The following is a 7,151-nucleotide window of genomic DNA, read 5'->3' as shown; positions in this document are numbered from 1 at the left end:
TTGATCCTGAATTTCCCGAGAAACCGAAACACTGATTTCCAAAGTGGTTGCACAAGATTGCATTCCCACCAGCAATGGATGAGTGTACCCTTTCCTCCACAGCCTCTCCAGCAAAGGCTATCATTGGTGTGAATTTTTGAACTTGTTAATTTGACACATTGATATATTTAAGCAATTATACCTAGGAATTAAAATTTAACTGGGTATAGCATTCTGTCAGTGATGTAAACCTACAAAAATTCTGTATAACTATTAAAATGGCAGTAAGCACATACATGCTTTATGCCCAAATTAGTGAAGGGAAATAACAATAAATATGGTTAAATTTATCAAAATATTCCCTATATTTATCTTTAGAAGCTATAATGTTAAGAATTTCTATTTAATATATTAAAGACAGTTTCTAGCCAGGTAGTGGTGGTGCATTCCTTTAATCCGAGCTTTGGGAGTCAGAGGCAGGTGGATCTCTGAATTTGAGGCCAGCCTCTACAAGAGCTAGTTCCAGGACATCTAGGGATGTTACAGAAAGAAACCTTGTCTCAAAAAACCAAAAGAAAAAAAAGACAGTTTCTATATTATGGTGGATGTACATATTAAGTTTATGATAGTGAAAAGGTAATAATTATTCAGCAAATACTGTTTCAATATATGAAAATCAATTAATGTAACCCACCATATATATATAAACTGAAAGAAAAAACCTCATAATCATCTCATTATGCTGAAAAAAGTATTTGAGTAAATGCAACACTCTTTCATGATAAAGGTCTTGGAGAGATCATGGATAGAAAAAACATTAACAGAAGAAAAGCAATATACAACAAATTGACAGCCAACATCCAATTAAATGGAGAGACACCCAAGATGATTCTACTAAAATTGTCAACAAGATAAGGTTGACTACTCACTCCATATCTATTCATCATAGTTCTTGAAGTTCTGGATAGAACATTAAGACAACAAAAAGAGATCAAGGGGATTCAAATTGGAAAGGAAGAAGTCAGACTTTCACTATTTGCAGATGACATGATAGTATACATGAGTGACCCGAAAAACTCTACTAGGGAACTCCTACAGTTGATAAATACCTTCAGTAATTGAGCAGGATACACAACTCAAAAAAAAAAAATCAGTAGCCCTGCTATACACAAATAATATACAAGTTCAGAAAGAAATCAGAGATACATCGCCCTTCAAAATAGCTACAAATAACATAAAATACCTCGGGGTAACACTAACCAAAGAAAGTAAAGACTTGCATGTTAAGTCTTTAAAAAAAGAATTTGAAGATGATATCAAAAATGGAAAGATCTCCCATTTTCATGGATAGGTAGGATCAACATAAAAAAAGACGATCCTATTGATATCTCTGTGGACTCAGGTATGAGTCTGGGACCACAGAGGGAGTAGGCATGAGCTAGGACCTCTGGGGGTTTGGACATTGGTCTGGGATGTCAAAGTGAACAGGCAAGAACCAGAAACATCTGTGGGTCTGAGCATATGTCTGGGAACTCTGAGGGAGCAAGCCTAAGCCAGGTTCTCTGTGGGTCTGGGAGCACCCAAGCTTTGGACTCCTAGAGAGTAGACCAGAGTCAGAGACCTTGGCAGGACCATCTTCAACCCAGGGACTTCTGCAGGAGGGGATCCAGAAGCAGGTCAAAGCTAGTAACCTAGGCCAAATTAGGCCGGAGGCAAGAAACTCCACTTTGGGCTAGAGCAGTCCAGAGGCAACAAATTTTACAGGAGTGGGACAGAACCAGCTACCTACCTATGCTAGAGTGGGCCAGAGAAAGCAAGCTCCACTGGAGCAGGAGTGGATCCAGTCCAGAGACATTGGTGAACCAGTACTGAGCCACCAACAAGGGCCATAGCAGACCTGAGACAGCAAACTCCACTATAAAAGTACAGGGGCACAACCATTGAGAAAGTGAGCTAGAGCCAGAGACCACTGAAAGTTTGGACTTGAATCTGGGACCTTCAAGGAAGTAGACATAAGCCAGGTCAGGAACAACCATTTGAGTGTTGGATTCACTGGCACCTAGAAGATTAATCAACAGAATCACAGACAGCACCAACCATACCTATTAGAGGAAAAGATGATAGGAAAGGTAAGAACACAGGTAACACCACAAAGATCAACACAACACCAGTAAAACCTAAAGACACTACAACAGCAGGATTTGAACAACCAAATATTGATGAAGGAGAAAAAAGGACCTAAAAAATAACTTCAGGAGAATGTTTTAAACTCTTAAAATTTCTCTTAAAGAGAAATTCCCTCAAAGAAATGGAAGAAAAGACAAATAAAAAATTGGAAGACATCAACAAATTCTTTAAAGAAAATCAAGAAAAAGTAACCAAACATATGAAAGAAACTATTCAAGACTTGAAAACTGAAATAGAGACAATAAAGAAAACACAGGCTGGGGGAATTATAGAAACAGAAATCATGAAAAAAATGATAAGGAAACACAAATACAAGCATGAAGAACAGAATACAAGAGATGGAAGAGAGAATCTCAAGCTCTGAAGATACAATAAAGAGAGTAGACTTGTCAGTCAAGGAAACCATTAAATCTAGCAAAAACTAAACCAAAAATATCCAGGAATATATATAGGACACCATGAAAAGGCCTAGCAAAAACTAAACCAAAAATATCCAGGAATATATATAGGACACCATGAAAAGGCCAAATCTAAGAATAATAGGTATAGAAGAAGAAGAAAAAAGTCCAACTCAAAAGCACAGAAAATATATTTAACAAAATCATAGAAGAAAACTTTCCCATACTAAAGGAAGATATGGTTATGAAGATACAAGAAGCTTACAGAATACCAAATAGACTGGATAAAAAAAATAGACCCCTCACCACATAATAATCAAAATACTAAACATACAGAGTAAAGAAAGAATATTAAAAGCTGCAAAGGAAAAAGACCAAATAACATATAAAGACAAACCTATCAGAATTACACCTAACTTTTCATAAGAGACAAGGAAAGTCAGAAGGTCATAGTCAAGCATTATGTAGACATTAAGAGACCATGGATGCCATCCCAGATTACTATATCTAGCAAAACTTTGAATTACCATAGAAGAACAAAACAAAATATACCCTGACAAAACCAGATTTAACCAATACCTAGCCACACACCCAGCATTACACAATATACTAGAAGGAAAACTCTAATACAAGGAAGTTGACTACATCAACAAAAACACAGAAATTTGATGGTTTCATAGCAGCAAATCCCAAAGAAGGCAAAAATGAACAAATTAGAACCACCAACAATGAAAACTAAATCACTTATATCCCTTAATATAAATGGACTCAACTCACCTATAAAAAGGCACAAGCTGACATATTGGGTATGAAAACAGAATCCATCCTTCCTCTGCATACAAGAAACACATCTCAAACTCAAAGACAGTCATTGTCTCAGAGTAAAGGCTTAAAAAAATCCAATCAAATTAACCTAAAGAAACAAGCAGGTGTAGCTATCCTAATTTCTAACAAAATAGACCTCAAACTAAAATCAATCAAAAGAGACAAAAAGAACATTTCATATTAGTCACAGGAAAAAAAAATCCATCAACAGGAAATCTCAATAGTGAACATCTATGGTCCAAATACAGAGGGCTGTTTTCTAGGACATTGATCTTTAAGTTTTTCCCCTTAAATAAATAACCCTTTTATTAAACATAATTCCAAACTGGTCTGGGATTGTTGTGTAACTTAAGCCTTCATCTGACACCCAACGTTTGGTTTTAAAACCTCCCAGTTCGGCTGCTTGCCACCCATTCACTTCTCATAGTTATTGATTTAAAGGATTGTTTCTACACTATACCTTTACAAGAAAAGAATAGAGAAATGTTTGCCATCACAGTGCCTACTTATAATAATTCTCAGCCTACTAGAAGATATCAATGGACTATCCTCCCACAGGGAATGCTCAGTAGCCCTACACTGTGCCAATTCTTTGTTAGCCAGTCATTGGAAATAATTCATAAGCAATTTCCTAAGTCTATAATCTACCATTTCATGGATGACATTTTGTTATTTGATTAAAATAAAGATACTTTAGAAAGGATGTTTGAAGAGGTGAAGAAAGTCTTGCAATTACAAATTGCTCCTGAGAAGATTCAAAGAGGAGATTCTGTTATTTACCTAGGTTACAGAATAGGTTCACAGAAAACTAGAACACAAAAGGACAAATTTGGAGAGATCAGTTGCGGACTCTTAATGACTTTCAAAGATTATTAGGTGACATTTCCAGTCTATGACCGGCTGTTGGGATAACACCTCATCTAATAATTCATTTAAACAAAATCTTACATAGTGATAAAGACTTGAATAGTACCAGTAAATTAACATCTGAAACAGTAAAGGAATTGACAATTGTTGAGGAGAAATTACAGGAGGCACATGTGGATAGGGTGAATCCAAATCTTAATTGTATTCTAGTCATATTGCCTTCCAAAATTTCTCCTACAGGAATTTTAATGCAGAGGGATGATATTATCTTAGAATAGATCTTTTTACCACATACACCAAGTAAAAAACTAAAAACCTATGTGGACAACATCTCTGAATTAATTATAAAACGTAAGTTGAGACTTCGTTAATTAGCAGGTATAGATCCAGCAGAGATTATAGTGCCTTTTACTGTTGATGAAATAAAAAAGGTTATGGGAAGACAATGAAGCCTGGCAAAGAGCTTGTGCTAAATTTTTGGAAGAAATTAATAGCAATTATCCCAATAACAATAGAATTAACCTTATAAAGAGAACTTCATGGCTTCTTCCCTGAATATTATGTGATGCATCAATAACTGGAGCCCATACATTTTATACTGATGCAAATAAATCAGGAAAAGCAGGTTAAAAATCAGATGAATTAAGTAAGGTGGAACAAAGCTATTCTTATGGTCCGAAGGGATTTTAAAGAAGCTATCAATATAGTTACTGATTTGCAATATGCAGAAAGAGTTATCTTGCATATTAAAATTGCTGAACTTATACCAGATAATACAGAATTGGCTTCATTATTCATTCAGGTGCAAGACATGATCAGGAATAGGCTTTGTTCTATATACCTAACTGCTGTGGGAGTGCCAGCCCACTATGCTGCAGGATCACCTTCCACTCCTTCAGCCAATAGCCGCCAAGATACCAGCCCACAGGGCGTGGTCTATTTCTCTTTAAAAAAGAGCGGCAGTTTTCTGCTCTCTTGGTTCTGGCTCTTGGTTCTGGCTGTTGCTACAGTGATTAGACTCCTTCCCTGGCTGTCGGTGTTCTGTAAGTTTCCCCTAAAATAAATACCCCTTTGAATTCAAACTGGTGTGGGATTGTTTCACGCATTATCTGGCCCCCAGAGTTTGGTTATAAAACCACCCCATACCCCTCTCCCCCTTGGCTGCCAGCTGTAAAAACTCCATGCTTCCCAGGATCCACAAAGCCCAGATAGTCTGAGTGGTTTTAAGCTCAGCACTTGGGCAGGGGGAGTCAGAAAGCAAGCCGTTGCCATATCAAGCAGAAGCGCTATTTGAAATACCCGCCATAGTGTTTGCATTTGCGGAATGGACGCTGGGCCAGCAGTCAGCCGTTATCAGTTGGCCGGTTTCGCAGAGGCTGTGTCACTACCCTCTATATCGGGTCTGAGCACAGCGGGCGCCCAGGGTGAGCAGTGCTATTTATCAGCTGCTGGATTTTGGTACATATACACAGATCAAATTGCCCAAATAACATTCCTCTTCTCCCATGGTTCAGATGGTAACCAGCAGTGTAAATGTGGAGAGATCCAGGGAATCTGCTCCTTTGCCCGACTTTGAACAAGTCCTAAGTACAGTCTCCCTTAAAGTACCATATGATCCCTTATTTCTTAAGGCTTTAGAGGTCTCTTTGTCAAGAGCAGTCACTTGTGATAGCACTTCTTCTCTAAATCTAAATTTTAATTTTCTATGGACAAGCCAGTTGCCACTCACCTACTTCTTTTATTACTTCCAGAACTACTGTTGCTTCATCTACTTTACTTTTAGGTCTTATGGGTATTTTTATTAACTTCTTGCCAATTTACTACAAACAGGAAGAAATTGATTACATTTAATTCAATGACAGCTTTCCAAATTCATTTTTTATATTTAAATGTAGAAGATATTATATTATATATATATATGTGTGTGTGTGTGTGTGTGTGTGTGTCCCTGCTCCTCAATAAAAGACTAAAAGATTTGTAAAATTAAAAAGTCATATGAACAAGATTGACAACTACGTGTAAAACAATAACACATACACAATTAAGCTCAAATTCATTACTGTATCAGATCTGATTGGACACTTTTATGCCCAACTATTTAGGAAATCTCAAGTTGTAATTATATAAAATAAGGAAGATCTGGATTAAAATTAAGTAACGTGAAAAAAGAGAAGTGAGGACATTTTAATTTTTTACTTTAGTTTATGTGTCTGTGTGTATATTTGTGTGTGTTTGTGTGTTCTGCATGTGGGAAGGGGCACGTGTGTGGAAATATACACAGAAGCCAGAAGATGATAGCTCCAGGCCTCCTGTATCTAGACCTACATACAGCGGCAAGTCACTTGAAAGTCACTGGGAACTGAAGTCTGGTTCTTTGTAAGAGGAGTACATGTAGTTAACCACTGGATCATCTCTGTAGCCCTGACTTTTTAACATTAGTAAATGAACTATTTGAGATCTTTTCTGACCACATGTTTGAGTGATGTCCAATGATTAGTTAAAGGGCCGCTTTGGCAAAACTCCATAAACTCAGGTTAATCAACAGAAATCTAATGCCCCACAGATCCAGATGCTAGAGTGGGCTCAAGGTGGTGACAATGTGGCTCCTTCCAGAGCTGTGAGGGGAGACCCGAAGTTAAGTACATGTCTTTGGCTCTTCTGTTCACTTTCATGTTCATTTGAAACCCTTCATGTATGCACCTTCCTTAAATTTTTTTTCTTGTATAGGATACCATTGCTCACAGTAGTTGCTTCATTATTACACTAAAATTTGTCAACACCTTGTCTCAAGATAAATTCAAATATTGAACTTAAGAGTAAGGTCTTCAACATATGAATTTTGTGGAAATAGAATCACTTCATAGAAACAATTTCTAATGAAGGATGAGCTTTTTT

This window comes from Microtus ochrogaster, chromosome 6, assembly GCF_000317375.1.
Source record: "Microtus ochrogaster isolate Prairie Vole_2 chromosome 6, MicOch1.0, whole genome shotgun sequence".
Lineage (NCBI taxonomy): Eukaryota > Metazoa > Chordata > Mammalia > Rodentia > Cricetidae > Microtus > Microtus ochrogaster.
The sequence above is the reverse complement of the archived record's forward strand: the minus strand, read 5'-3'. Positions refer to the sequence as shown.